At 40.4% G+C, this 14,257-nt stretch overlaps 1 protein-coding gene across 5 annotated transcripts in view; it reads right to left on the bottom strand.

Annotated features, from left to right (window-relative positions):
• PAPSS1 (3'-phosphoadenosine 5'-phosphosulfate synthase 1) overlaps nucleotides 1-14,257 on the bottom strand; it is a 100,480-nt gene that overhangs the window by 14,044 nt on the left and 72,179 nt on the right. The gene's annotated exons all lie outside the window — the stretch shown is intronic.

Here is a 14,257-nt window from a genome sequence, read left to right as displayed (position 1 = left end):
GCTGGGCAGGGGCAGTGAGCCACAGCTCCCTATCAGCCACACAATCACAAGGGTAAACAACCCCCACACTTACAACCATTCTGCACCCATACGATCTGTTTTTCACGACCACTCTGTTTTTTCACACTCAATACAGCATTCAATGAATTATATGAATTATTTAACACTTCACCATAAAATAGGCTTTGTGTTAGGTCAATTTGCCCAACTGCACTAACATGAGTGTTCTGAGCACATTTAAGGTAAGCTAGGCTAAGCTAGATGTTTGGTAGGTTAGGTGTATTAATTGCATTTTTGACTTAATGTATTTTCAACTTATGATGGGTTTATCAGGACATAACATCATCATACGTTGGGAAGGACCTGGACTACTTACAGAATGAATATCAGTACGAAATCTCAACAAGTTTAAATATGTCATCTTGGGAAGCCAGACACAAAACTGGCAAGCCCGCCCCACCAAAATCTAAAAGCATAAATGTGTATAGATGTTTATGTGTATGTATTTATAAATATTTGTGGCTCTTTAAGAGATATGTAAATGTACATGTGTCTATATGTATGATTGTACGTAACCACATGTCATTTATATATAGTTCAAAATCTAGTCTATTAGAAGTCAGGCTAGGGCGCCTGGGTGGCTCAGATGGTTAAGCGTCTGCCTTCGGCTCAGGTCATGATCCTGGGTTCCTGGGATCGAGTCCCGCATCGGGCTCCCTGCTAGGCGGGGAGCCTGCTTCTCCCACTGCCTCTGCCTCTCTCTCTCTCTCTGACTCTCATGAATAAATAAATAAAAACATTTAAAAAAAAAAAAAAAAAAAAAAAAAAAAGAAGTCAGGCTAGCAGTTGATCCTTTGAGGGAAGCAATTGGAAGGTGCTTCCAGGATAATGGTAATGTTCTTTTTTGCCCCCCAGATTTACTGAGTATAATTGACAAATAAAACGATATATATCTGAAGCGTACAACATGATTTGATAGATATATATTGTTAAATAGTCACAATTAAGTTAATTAACACATCTATCACCTCACAGTTACCTTTGTGTGTGTGTGGTGAGAACAATTAGGATCTACTCTCAGCAAATTTCAAGTATATAATATAGTATTATTAACTATAATCACCAAGTGCAACATTCGACCCTCAGAACTTACTCATCTTATAATTGAAAACTATGCTTTGAATTGAAAATTACAAGATGGATCCTTCGACGAACTTCAACAAGTAAGAGCTTGTACCTAATCCATTTTGATGTTACCTCTAAGAGTCCCTGGTAATGTTCTGTTTCTCGATCCAGGATCTGGGTGCTGGTAATTAGAGTATGTTCACTATAAAAATTCATTGAACTGTACATAAACTTGTAAGGTACACACTCTTCTCTATGCTATATTTGAATAGATTAAAAAAAAAAAGCTACCGGAGGAAAAGGATTTCAGTTTTATGAATCCTTACATACACTGGCACTGAGAAAACCCTATAGCTAAGTGACTCCTACCCAAGATACCCGGTAAGAAGAAAACCGGGTGTTGGTCATGACTCCGCAGCTACGCTGCATCCAAAACTAGCTCTGAAGCTGATGCAGTCACACTAGCACTTGTTGAAAAAATTTTAAAAATTATTCATTTAACATCCAGAATTGTAGTACTTTAGAAGTTAAAGTAACCGTACAGAGATCATCATTCTCATTAACATGAAGAAACTGATCGCCCAAAGGTTAAGCGACTTCGCCAAGAAAGTGTAGAGGAAACCCAGGTCTAGAAATCTGGCCTCACCTCCCTTTCAGTGTTAAGCTCTACCACTTAGTAACCTACAAAACCATTTCTGGTCTAGGTGAAAATAAGATATAAATGATGACCACCCACACACCATTGTCATTTGCTCTCTCTTGACAGTTTGTCTTATACCAAGACATATTTTTATTGACATAGTTTAGAAAGTGCAAGAGCATAAGGACAATCCCAGACCCCACACTCAAACTGATCACCCTGAGGAGTTGCAGCTTTTTCAGTTGTTTCTAGTGATATTTACCTCTGTGTGTGTGTGTGTTTTTAAGATTTTATTTTTAAGTAATCTCTACACCCAACATGGGGCTTGAACTCACAACCCCGAGATCAAGAGTTCTGTGCTCCACTGACTGAGCCAGTCAGGCGCCCCTGTGTTTCTAAATGGCATGTGTATACTGCTGATTTGACTATTTAATTTTAGATATTATATTACTTCTACATTATTTATATTTCCTAGTATGAAGATGCTTGACTCTTACTCCAATCTCCTCATTCCCTATCCCATTTATCCAATAAATACAGTGATATCACCACTGTTGGTGAAATCAACACTTGCCTGTAAAAGGGGAATTACAATTGTATTTATCTCATAAAATTTGTAAGAAAATTAATATGAAATATAAGGGCTTAGAATAGTACTTGGTATAAAGTACATAAAAAATGTCAGCCATTACCATCTTTACTTTATTCCCCTCCTTGTACAACTGTTTGTTCTTCCTAGAGTTAATAATTGTCTTGACTTTTTTTTTCACTCACCTATTTTTCCATATACCTGTATTTCTAGGGACCTTATGCTACCTTTCTTCCTGAGAACACAATTTAATATAATCCCTATTACTCCTTGCAGTGTAGCCATGTGGCAGAGTTTTGGCCAAAAGAATGACAGCCCAAATGATATGTGCCAGTTCCAAACATGGAACATTTAAAAACCTCCTGAGTACTATCCTAGTTCTCTTTCCCCATATGTTAGCTAAATAAAGAGGACCCCAAGGTCCTATCACTCTATGTTTTCTACTATGCAGCATTACCACTGTTTGCAATGAGCTGTAATAGTTTTGTATGAACAAGATGGCAAAACACAATGATAGACCTTTGTTCCTCATATATGCCACCTCTTCCTCCAACCACCTTCAGATTCAGCGCTTCATGAAAATTCTGCTCATTCCCCTCTGCCCCTTCACTGTAGACACACAAGACCTTTGCTAGTCCAGACCCAGAATCTTTATCAAAGGGTCAGTCAAAATCAAGCATCAATTAACTACTTTGCAGCTTCACTTAAGTGGAAAATCATTTCAGCCTCATGCAAATCAGCTGCTGCTTTCAGAGTTAAATTAAAAAGGGCAATCGAAGTTCTCTGAATTTAGGTGAACTTACTATGCTCATTAAATATTTATATCTATATACTTAATTCATTCAAGTACCAAATGGTCAATGAACCAAGGATGTATGGCTTAATTTTAACATGGAAGGAAGCTCAGATCATTTAATCCAACCCTCTCTGCCCTTTTAAAAGGAGAGGAAACCAAAGCCAGAAAAATTAGTACCTTACAGGATCACAAAGCAACTGGCAGTGGCCAGTTCTAACTTTGGCTTATAAAATAGCCAGGAAATTTAACTGCCTCTTTAATTTCTTCTAGAGGTTAAATGAGTAAATTAAAGGTAAACACAACAAACATGGACAGAGTCAACATTCTCCTGCAAGTGACTGAATAATTTTAATTTACATTCTAGGAAATGGTTTCCCTATGAGAATACTTTTCAAAACTGGAACAACCAGGAATAAGCAAATCACATGTAACTCTTCCAAGAATGCCTGGTGTGAATCAACTTACAACCCACTGAAAAGATAATATGCTTTAATCAAAAGAAATGCAAGTCAGCCCATAGCCATCCCCCGTATCTGGTTTAGGAACACAGGCTTTTGAATCAGACTGTCCTAGATTTAAATCCTGGTTTTGCACTTTAATGTCAGAATGCCCTTAGTCAAGTTTGGACTTGAAACTGAAGCCTCGGTTTCCAAATTTATAAAATGGCAAAGGTAATGTTTAACACATCAGACTGGTGGGAGATTTGAAAACACTCAAGACAGCACTTAGCCCTCAACAAAGGACAGTCACAAACACTGCCACTGTTACTATTACTCTGTGAAACAGTCCATGACAATTCCGGTTGCATTTAATTGCTTCCTAGCCAGTGTTTCTAAAGAAGATTCATTTGCTCTATGAAAAAGATGACATGCTGCCTAGAAGGTGGTCACTAAAACCCTGTGAGCGCTGCCTGTTTCTCCCTCCAGCACATGAGGTCAAGATGTACTATCTTTTTATGCCCAGTGGCAAGCAGGTTTGGAATACTAAATGCATATGAAGAAGGAATACAGTGATGTCCACAGCTTTCCTATAAAGTCTTCTAAGAATCTGTAAATGGCCAACCTAACAAGTGACTTATTTTCTACTTTACTTGCATCTGCGTGCCAAATAACAGATTGGCTTTTTTTCTGATTACAAAAGTAATTTAACTCCTAGGTGGCAAACAGTGTTGGTTGCCTATACAAACAACTGATTTTTCTTTGCCCTGATCTATTTCTTGATGACAGAAACCACAGTCTAGAAGATGAAAATGTCAGGTCCTTGTTTTTGCAGCCTTCCCTGCTGTACAGCCATACGGCCATACAGTGTGGGGATCTGAGCAAATAATGGGACCTCTGAGGAAGTCTGCTGGAAGAATCCGGAAAACCTTTTCCCTAATAAAATTCTCAACTCTCATTTATCTGAAAATGTCTTTACTTCACCTTTATTTTTGCTTGAATATAGAATTCTAGATTAACAGACATTTCTTTTTGTTTTTCTCTTAAAGATGTTACTCCATGTTTCTGGTTTGTATTGCTCCTGAGAAGTCAGCCATCATTCCTATTTCCCTACTGTTTCCTCTTCCTCCCTCCCTCCCTATTGCTTTGCCTTTTTTTTTTTTTAAGATTTTTTTTGAGAAAGTTTGCAAGGGGGGAACGGGGGGGGGGGGGGCAGCAGACTCCCCCACTGAACATGGAGCCAGACAGGGGGCTCGATCTCATGACCCTGAGATCATGACCTGAGCTGAAACCAAGAGTCAGACCCTTAACCCCCACTTAACCAACTGAGCCACCCAGGAACCCCTACAGCTTTGCTTTTAAGGGTCCTCTTTATATCATGAAATTTCAGGAGACTGACTATGCCTAAGTGTAGTTTTCTTTGGATTTATTCTAAGATTTATTAGGCTTCTTGAATTTGTAGGTTGACTTTGGAAAACTTTTAACCATTTTTTCAAAAACCTTTTCTGCCACATTTTTCCCCCCTCTCCTCTTTTCAGAACTCCAATTAAATATATGTTAGATGGCCTGATACTGCCCACAGGTCACTGAGGCTCTGCTCATTTTCCCATCTATTTTCCTTTTCTTTTCAAGTTACTTTGATTGATCTGACTTCTCTCTCACTGACCTTTTCTTCTACTAACTCTAGTCTGCATTTACATCCATCCAATAAATGTTTTCATTTCAGATCTACTTTTTTAGTCCTTGACTTTCCATTTGATTGCCCCCCCCCCCCCCCCCCTTCCCCACCTTCTCAAATAGTTTCCATATTTTTGAGATTCCTCATCCATAAGACCATATTTGCTTTTAAGAAGCTTTAATGCTCTTAACTGCTAATTCCTACATCAGCATCATCTCAAGGTATGTTTCTAGTGACAGCTTTCATTCTGGATTATTGATCACACTTTCCTGCTTCTTCATATTTGTAATTATTCATTGTTACTGTATACTGGACCTGTGCATGATTTCTTCTAAGGAGTCTGAATTGTGTTGTTTTCCTTTAGTGTCAACAGCTTCATTCTAGCTGGCAGGTAATTTACTGGCACCTTTTTTTTTTTTTTTTTGAGGTTTATTTCTTCCTTGTTGGGGATGTCACTCTAGCATTTTTTTTTTTTAAGATATTTATTTGAGGGGCACCTGGGTGGCTCAATCATTAAGCATCTGCCTTCAGCTCAGGTCATGATCCCAGGGTCCTGGGATCAAGCCCCGCATCGGGCTCCCTGCTCGGCAGGAAGCCTGCTTCTCCTTCTCCCACTCCCCCTGCTTGTGTTCCCTCCCTCGCTATGTCTCTGTCAAATAAATAAATAAAATCTTTAAAAAAAAAAAAAGATATTTATTTGAGAGCGAGCAAGAGCACAAGTGTGGGGAGGGGCAGAGGGAGAGGATCCCAAGCAGACTCCCTGCTGAACGCAGCGCCCCACTGAGGGCAGAGCCCCATGTGGGGCTCTACCCCAATGACCCCATGATCACAACCCAAGCCGAAACCAAGAGTCCAACATTTAACTGACTGAGCCACCCAGGTGCCCCATAATTCTATAGCTTTTTGTGCCAATTATCAATCTATTGTCCCTTAACTCCAAATTCACCCTTTAGTACTCGCTCTGAGATAATGAACGGAACTCTAAGTATTTCTCCCTTTACAGTGAGCGCAGTGTTAAGTTTTATCAGTAGAGGGCATCATAGGGACATTGTAGGAGGAAGGGGGTGTCAAAGGTCCCTGTGTATGGTGATATTGAGTGGCACTCTGGTCCATGGACAAGCCCAAAGTACACAAGCCTTCAACGACCCCAAAGTCTAAGCCTGAGCGCAAGGCCCACCCCACTGCTGCCCTTCTAGTGCAGATACTGGTGCATTCCAAGCCTCCCACCAGCAGCAGCTCCCTGATTCCCACAGTTCACCCACCCACCAGCCTGTGCTCACCTGTGTCCCAGAGGGTTGTTTCTTGCATCCACCTCAATACAGGTATCACACTGTGCACTGCTCTGGCAGCAAGCAGGCTCCCTCCCAATGCCCCGACCCACTCTAAGCACCAGTCTGTCAGCCTCAGCTAGCCTGTTCACCAGAGGGTATTTCCTGCTTTCTGGTTTCTGTGAGCCCACTTGTGGTCCAGACAGTCCACTGAATTTCTCCACCATCTGGTGGGAGGAAACTATGTCTTTTCCAATGAGGTCGGCAGCCCAGTCTTAGGGAGGGGGATCCCTTTTCCAAGTTTATCTTTCCTTTGGTAATCTCCCTCAACCCTAGGGTAATCTTTAGATTAGAGTTCACTTTACATTTTTATAATCACTCTCCTTTTGAAGATTAGTAATTCTTTAAACTTCCCCTGTTTAAATTCTAACTAAAATGGAGGTTCAACAATTACCTCACTTTCAAATAAGGTTTGAGAACTGTCTTATCAAAATGTTACACAGAATATGGACTACTTAGAATCAGTAACTCGAGTTAAAATAGATATTTGTTTAGAATTTCCTCCCAAAGTACATTTTGGGGGCTAAGGTTTATTCAAATCTCTTATTTCCATATTGTAATACAAATCAGATTTACTTAAGTTTTGCTGTCCAATAGTAATAATAGAGAAGTAGTTTATAATTCAAATTATAATTAACTCTTAAAGAAATGTAATTTATCTATGCAAATATTAATCCTATAATGCCTACTCCCTACCACCCATCACAGATTTATTAAGATACTGTGTGACTACTGAACCAAAAGATTACTGTTAGGAACCCAAATTATACATCTCCATACACAATATTTAAAATGTAAATTCCTTAGAATTAGAATTGCTCTTAATTTGTCCCAATATGGCCATCTTACCTAGAAGAGTGTCTCTTACTCATTTTTTTTCCTCTTACCTATTTTTAATTGACATCTCTTTTGATAAACATAAAGTCTCATTTGCTCCCTGACTCCATTAGAAAAATGGTATCCATCATCTATCCCCCTACTCCCAAAGATTTTGGTAAATTTTATTTTCAACAGTTTCTGAAACAAAAAATGAACAAACTTCCCAAATTTAAAATTATATTACAAAAACATATAACTGGACTATACTACTTACATAAAATACTGTGACTACTACACCATCTTCTCCTGCTCCAATTGAGAAATTCCACTATCCCAGAAGCCTGGCAGAGTAAGTATATAGCCTCAATTTTTCTTAATTACAAATATTGAGGGGAGCACCTGGGTGGCTCAGTTGGTTAGGCTTCCAACTCTCAATTTCGGCTCGGGTCATGTCAAGGTCATGAGATCGAGCCCCATGTTGGGGCTGCATGGAGCCTGCTTGGGATTCTCTCTTTCCCTCTGCCCCTACCTCCTCCCCCCACCCCTTGCACGCTCTCAAGAAAGAAAGAAAGAAAGAAAGAAAGAAAGAAAGAAAGAAAGAAAGGAAGAAAGAAAGAAAGAAAGAAAAACTGAGGATAATAAATAGAACAATTTAAGTCCAGCTTAGGTGACCTATTTCTTTATATATTCACTCTGAAATTTGCTTTTATGTAAGTGTAGTAAATTTTATTAAATTCAACATTCCATATGGCAAAACTCAAATAACTGATTTATAAAAGAATTTAGGCACAGAAACTATTTTCTTACATAAATGTGCAATATTTCCTTTCCAAACTATCAAAAGTGTACTTATTTTAATGGTACAAAAATTCTTTACAAAGTCAAATCCATGACCTATTTTTGTTGGGTAAAAAATCTATACATTCATCTCACAAATTCCATGTTAAAATACCCCTCTCTCTTCTTTGTACACTATCACATCCTTCTAATATTAATCTATTTTCCTGAAATTCCCAAATCATAATGGCCTGTCTCCTGATGTCTCAACAGTAGGAATCATTTTACACTCTTCAAGTGACTGGGAAAATCTAGAGAGGCAAATGAAAAAGGAGGTTCATCCTTCCCATCATTAGATTCTGGGTCCTTATGGCTTTCTATCTTAATTGTGCAACTAGTACTCTGAATTGTGCAACTAGTACTAGTACTAGTACTATCTTAATTGTGCAACTAGTACTAGCTTCTACCAATTTCTATTACTCTGTATGGGCACTGAACAGTATTCAGTCCTCATAAGAGTCACATTGATGATGTGCAATGCAAAAATTACAAATTCTACTTAGATGTTTCATTCTCCAGCTTGTAAAAGAGAATTACAATTTACAATTACTCTCATCACACAATCTTAAGAGTTGAAAGGGAGTTTAGACTGTGGAACCCAAATCCTTCATTCTGCAAATCAAGAAATTGAGATGTGACATTCAAATTACAAGTTGTCCCAAAGATTCCCTTTATGTGCAAGAAATCTCAACTGTCTGAGTCTTTGAAATAACACAACTCAAATGTAAGAGATGTATTTGTTCAGAACCATCAGCACCCAAACTAATTTTTTTCTCATAAACTATGCTTCCTTGGCTGAGCCCAGCTTTGCAGATTAGGAGGATCGAGGGGGACGAGAGTAAATCCACCATGGCCCAGCCCCCCATCTCACTCCTGCCTCTCAAGCCCAGGGGCCCCTAAATTTGCTTTTGATAAAAGAAAGAAGTGCTTGATTTTGTTCTGCCTCTCCACCCTCTCACCAGTTATTATTTTAAGGAACCAAAGGTGGTAAGGCATTGGAAAACATTTCATGAAGTTCTTTACTAGGGTGAGAGAAGATCAAAATAGGTACCAATGACTGAGCTCCTAATATGCTAGTCACTGTACAAAGTGTTTTATAAATATTATCTCATTTAATGGTTTCAGCAAATTGATCAGTTACTATTCCTATTTCACAAATAAGAAAACTGAGACCTGGCAAGTTTCAGTAACATGTCTAAGGTGCAAAATGAACAACTGAAAGAGCGAGTATTATTCCTGGGTATCTCCAACCCCCAAATTCATGCATACCTATTCTTACTGAGCCCCTCACGCTGTGTCAAGCCCTACAGCAAGACAGGACATCAGGAGGACAAATCCTGGTTAGCACTACACTTAGGGAAGGAACAGTATAGATTACCTAACTGCAGGAAAACCAGACTAACAGACGATATTGGAACATGATGCTGCTTCACTAAGAAACAAGAACAGATGCTGAGCAGAAAATCTATAGAAAAATCAGGAGGAAAAAAAGGGCATTTTCCCCTGTGAAAAGCATCCTAAAACATCTGTTAAATCTAATGCCTCTGAATTAAATTAGTAATTTCGGTTATCAAGAAACTAGATATAGGGCGCCTGGGTGGCTCAGTTGGTTAAGCGACTGCCTTCGGCTCAGGTCATGATCCTGGAGTCCCGGGATCGAGTCCCGCATCGGGCTCCCTGCTCGGCAGGGAGTCTGCTTCTCCCTCTGACCCTCCTCCCTCTCATGCTCTCTGTCTCAAATAAATAAATAAAATCTTTAAAAAAAAAGAAACTAGATATAAGCTAAAAATATATAAAATACAAAAATATATAAAAGTCTGTGTCAGACTACACAGACCCCCAAAATTACTTTCAAAATACATCAACAGACTCTAAATGCTTTTGTGGTACAGACCCACAACTGCTTATTGAAAAACCTGAAATCCAATTTTTTCCAGCTTTCTTCAGATATAATTGACAAACGACCTTGTGTGAGTTTACTGTATACAACAGAATCTATGTACATTTTGTGAACTTACCACAATTAGGTAACACATGCATCTGAAATTTAAAAACCTCTATGTACCTAGTTTTTAAAACTAGTTTAGCAGCAAAACCTGATCAAGACCGACATGAAGTTAGTTGTGGGCTCTACTGATCCCACTTGGTGTGAAAAATCATTCACTGTGCCACAGAAATATTAATGTGCTTTATCTCCCAGGAGAATTAGGTAATACGTGACCCCAAAGATCCTGGAGAAGGGCCTGTGTTGCACGACTCCAGAAACACGAATAAGATAAATGAGAAGACAAAATTATCAAAGGCCCCAAAGAAGACCAAAGTTGACAATTAAAACTGGGGAGTCTATGGCTCTTACAATTAGGCTTAAATCTCCAGAAGAAATGTCTCTTTAGGGCGCTGGAACTCTTAGAAGTGCTTACAGGGAGGAACAGATTTATATCCTAACAGACATCCTATTTAAGCTGCAGATACTGGTATAAAGCACAGACTAATTAAACAAATACACTATCATCCAGGGGGCAGTATATTCCTACTGTCCCAGTGTAGGGCATCTGCTCCTCCGCACAGAAACAATTTCTATTAAGGAGTCATTTACTAATGCATGCCTAACTTTCACGGCAGAGAAATCCCTACGTCCAACTCTATGTTTCCTCCAAAGTTCAACGGGTTATCCTTATTCAAATGTCTTAACCCAAGGATAAGGCTTTTAGTGGCACATAGGCACATTCCAAAATGCATCGTACTTTCAGCACGTTCACGCATTATTTATCCTTTACAAAAATGGACTTAGCATTTTGCAAGACGGGACAACCATAATCTCCTACAGTCGATGAATACCTCACAAAAACAAAAATGCACACATAGAACACCTTTTCAGCATTAGAAAAGTAACTCTCCCTCCACATGCTGCCCCCCACCCACCCAATTTCTAAAATGGAATTTAGGAATCAAAGCTATTAAATCTTTACAGACTGGAAAATCAGGGGCATCGTGTTGAGAACCAGACAGGCTTCACAGCTGCTCATTGCTCTGAAAAGCATTTGTGCTAGGGAAACAAATCTGGTACCAATGCCTTCTAAATGACCTACAGAAAATGATTAAAGGAGAGTCATTGTTTTTATTTTATTATTATTAGTTGGCAAATAAGCATTACTGGCAGACTTTTTCCTGATGTCACTGGAAAAGCTACAAAAATGAATGTTTTTTTAATTACAAAAAAATTCTTCACTTAAGGCTGTGAATAAGCCAAATAAGTCAAACACTCAAGGGGGGCACTTGAGAAAAAGAAATGGATAGTTTTCACAAGCCACTCAATCTAACCGTTTACATCCTGCCAGGTCATAAATCAGTAAAACATTTAAGGGTTTAAAATACAGAGAGGTTTACTAGAGTTTCTAGTTTGCTCTTTAAAAGTTCAGAAGTTAAAAACTGCCTTTTGCTCAGGTACCAGATCCAGTGCTTCCTGACAAGATCCACACCTCTTAGCTCCTAACTCCAAATAGAGATCTATAGGCAGATGCAATTTTAAGGTGCTTTCACACACTTCTAGAAAACCTGAGAGCTCTGTGCAGACACCTGACTTCTTTGCCCTCCCACCCACTACCCACCACAGGCCCCTTAGAGACTTCCAGGTGGCAGAGAGATTTGGAGAAAACAGCAGGCCATGGAATTAAACTGGCCTGAGTTTCGGTCCCAGCTCTGCAGTCATGCTTAGTGACTCTAGGGTCTCTCTGCTTGACCTAACTCTAGTGAGATTCCTCCAAGCCCTCAAAGCCCGACGACCCTCAGTGTCCATCCATGTAGGGCCTGTGCTACCCAGTTTTAGCAAAACTTTTGCTAGCAGAAACTCCCTATCCTCGACACGTGTTCAAATCCTTCTTCCCCACCACCCCCTAAGTGATATTTGATCAGCTGGCTTGCTTTCAGCAAGAATCCTGCAAGGTCTATTTAACCACAATCATCTCTTGCCTGTAATTTCTTTTTTTTTTTTTTTTTTTAAAGATTTTTTATTTATTTATCTGAGAGAGAATGAGAGACAGAGAGCATGAGAGGGAGGAGGGTCAGAGGGAGAAGCAGACTCCCCGCTGAGCAGGGAGCCCGACGTGGGACTCGATCCCGGGACTCCAGGATCATGACCTGAGCCGAAGGCAGTCGCTTAACCAACTGAGCCACCCAGGCGCCCTTGCCTGTAATTTCTGATGTTTTCCTCTTGGTGATTTTCAATCCACTGAACACCCCCTACCACCACCACCCACTCTGCCCCTGTTTTTTAACAGCTCTACCTCCGCTTCCTCATCTGTAAGCTGAGAATAATAATCATACCTACCGTCTTAGTGTTATTGTAAGGATTAAGTTAGCTAATACAAGTAAAACCCTTGACATATTGCCAGGCAGATACAGTAAAAGCTCACTGAAAATGAGCTATTTTTATATTCTATTTCTCAATCACTATCTATAAATACAACTCATTTACTGCTTCTCCATTTCCTCTTCAGTGAAGCCGGTTCAATGAAAACATTTTTGAGGCTGCTTAAGAAATAGTAAATTATTAGAAAATGTGTGGCTGAAGAGTCAGGCTAAAGGAATAAACTAACTAAAACGAAAAAGATCATCAAGGGGCGCCTCGGTGGCACAGCTGGTTAAGCGTCCGACTCTCGGTTCCGGCTCAGGTCGTGATCTCGGGGCGGTGAGATCCAGCCCAGGGTTGGGCTCCGCGCTCGGCCGAGAGTTGGCTTGCGACTCTCCCCCCCTCTCTCAAATAAATAAATAAATCCTTAAAAAAAAAAAAAAAAAGATAATCAAGTATGAGGAAATACTTATTTTCTCGTTTGGGAGAGTAAAATGGCACAACCACATTGGAAAATCCACTGCGAGCATTTACTAAGCTGAACAAACGCATACCCCACGACCCAGCAATGCGACCGCTCGGTATACAATGACATAAACGTCCACTAGAAGACATGCACTAAAATCTCCATCCCACCGCTACTCTTACTAGCAAAGCACTGGAAACTGCCCACACGCCCACCCACAGTACTGGGTGGAGTCACATGATGAGTACTGAGAACGACCGACCTACAACCAACGATACACAACGAAGGCTGAGTTCCAGAAACACAATGTAAAGTGAAAGAAGCCAGACACAAGAAAGTATATGCTGCAGGATTTCAGGTACACAAAGGCTGGACCGGACACTGAGGCAACCCTCAGGTGTCCGCCCCCCCCCCCCCCCCCCCCCCCAAAGTAAAAGAGGACTATTCCCCAGCGTCTGGGAGAGGGGCCAGCACACACTCAGCAGCTGTCAGCCCTCTTCAGAAACGGCCTCCGCGCAGACAGCAGCCGGGCCCGAGGGCACACCCGTTCCCTGGGCGGCCAATCGCTGCTCCACACCAGGGCATGAATGCCTAGTTCTTGTGCAACATGGAACATCTCTGCGGGCCTTTCCAGAACTCCACACGGGCAACTGAGGCTTCCACTAAGGCTGAACCACAGCTTCACTCTTCCCTCTGCCCAATCCCACTCCCTTTCCTCTCTTTCCTCTTCACAGGCGTTGATCCCAAGGGCTCTCACCAATAAATTTCCCTAAGGCTAATCTCACTCTCAGAGTATCCAAGCTTTGGCACAAGCAAACTGGATTCATGAGGTGAGAAATGAGGATACTGGGGACCACTGGGGGAGAACAGGGAGGGAACAGAAAGACAGGAAGGACAGCTTCTAGGATGCAGATAAGAGTCTTTTTTTTAAAAGTCTGGATGCTGGTTGTATGACTGTTCAAATGGGAGAAATCCATTTCACTGTACATCTATGAAATGTGTACTGTTTCCCATGTATACTATACTTAAATATGAAGTTAAAAGAAAGTGAGACAAACTAGAAAATGCCCTGGAACAGACCTTTCAACAATATTTAGTCCAACCTCCTTGTGCACCAGTTAAATAACCATTTATGGTACACTCAAACATAACCCAGAGAAGTCTAAAGAAGCCTAGCCTGAGATTACAAACCAT

This window comes from Neomonachus schauinslandi, chromosome 2, assembly GCF_002201575.2.
Source record: "Neomonachus schauinslandi chromosome 2, ASM220157v2, whole genome shotgun sequence".
Classification (NCBI taxonomy): domain Eukaryota; kingdom Metazoa; phylum Chordata; class Mammalia; order Carnivora; family Phocidae; genus Neomonachus; species Neomonachus schauinslandi.
The sequence above is the reverse complement of the archived record's forward strand: the minus strand, read 5'-3'. Positions and strand labels throughout refer to the sequence as shown.